This window comes from Frankliniella occidentalis, unplaced genomic scaffold (genome assembly GCF_000697945.3).
Source record: "Frankliniella occidentalis isolate FOCC.00 unplaced genomic scaffold, Focc_3.1 Scaffold77, whole genome shotgun sequence".
Lineage (NCBI taxonomy): Eukaryota > Metazoa > Arthropoda > Insecta > Thysanoptera > Thripidae > Frankliniella > Frankliniella occidentalis.
The window spans coordinates 843,311-844,617 of NW_026267207.1; positions in this window are offsets into that span (position 1 = coordinate 843,311).

Here is a 1,307-nt window from a genome sequence, read left to right on the forward strand (position 1 = left end):
TCATTGGGAAGTATGGGATGTTAAATCTGCATTGTTCATCATTATTTTTCTTCTTGCAAGTATGGGACTGTTTATGTGTTTGCAATTTTACTAATTCAGGTGTAAGTTCTGCAGATGAGCAAGAAATTATTTTATCTACAAAAGTACACACTTCTTTAGCTGACTGTGGTATGAGAGGATTATAGGATGGAGCATTTTTAAACCATATTAACATGTGTGCATGTGGTGATCTGAAATGCAAAGTTATTTGATAAGAGGAAGAAACGAAAATTTATGTAAACATTTTCAATTTGTCAGTATTTACCCTCTTTGTTGAAATTCAATTCGATGATAAGAATGTAATATGTTATGTTCTTGAAAGGACCATCATTACTTCCCCATGTTTTCGTTATTGCTATAAATCTTTGATCAAAATGCAAAGAAGCTGTCACTGGATCTTTTTGGAGTAACATTGCTTTTTCTTTATAAGATAGCTGTTGTGCATCAATTTCTGTGATTTCTTGTTTATCTACTGTTAATTTTAAAGCTACAAGTAGTTCTGGCCAGTGAGTATCTGCTGCAGAGAGAGTTATGAAGAAAGTTGGTAGACCAAATTGTCTGATTTGTGCCAGTAACTTGACTTTTTCATTCATCCAATGCGCAGGGCTGCTTCTTATGCCTTTTAATATCTTGTAACCGTCATTGTGTTGCATTACTTTGTTTACATAAGAAGCATTTAACATATTGGAAGCAGTAACAGTTGGATCATGACATTTCTTTTTTTTTCAAGCAAATTCCTATATTGTTATATAATTTGATTAATTCAAGCTTTTTTGCTATGAAGAGTAATAAGTCTCCTCTTTCTGCAACTCTTCGATCATAACGAGTTATAAGAGACTTGGCGAATTCTGAATAAGATAATGGCTTATTATTGAAAACTGGATGCATTTTGTATCCTCCAAATACAGTTGGATAAGCTAGATATTCGCAGTTTTCATCAAAAAGTACACTTTTTGGTGTATATCCTTCTGCAGGAGCTACACGAATACCAGCAGATGCCAATGAATTGAAAGATAAAGTATCATGTGTTAACAAAGTTTCATGAATGGCATTTGTAGAGTAGAATTCATCTTCTTTGTCAAATTCAGTTATATTTGAATCAGCAAAATTAGTGTTGCTTCATGAGTTGGACAGAGTTATACCTCCTTCTTTAAGTAATGGTTTTTGTACCAAAATTTTTGCTGCTTTGTATAATAGCTTTGGTTGTACTACTCCACTCATGTAATTCTTGACATATTCTAGCTTTCTTGCTAGTCTGACATGAATCA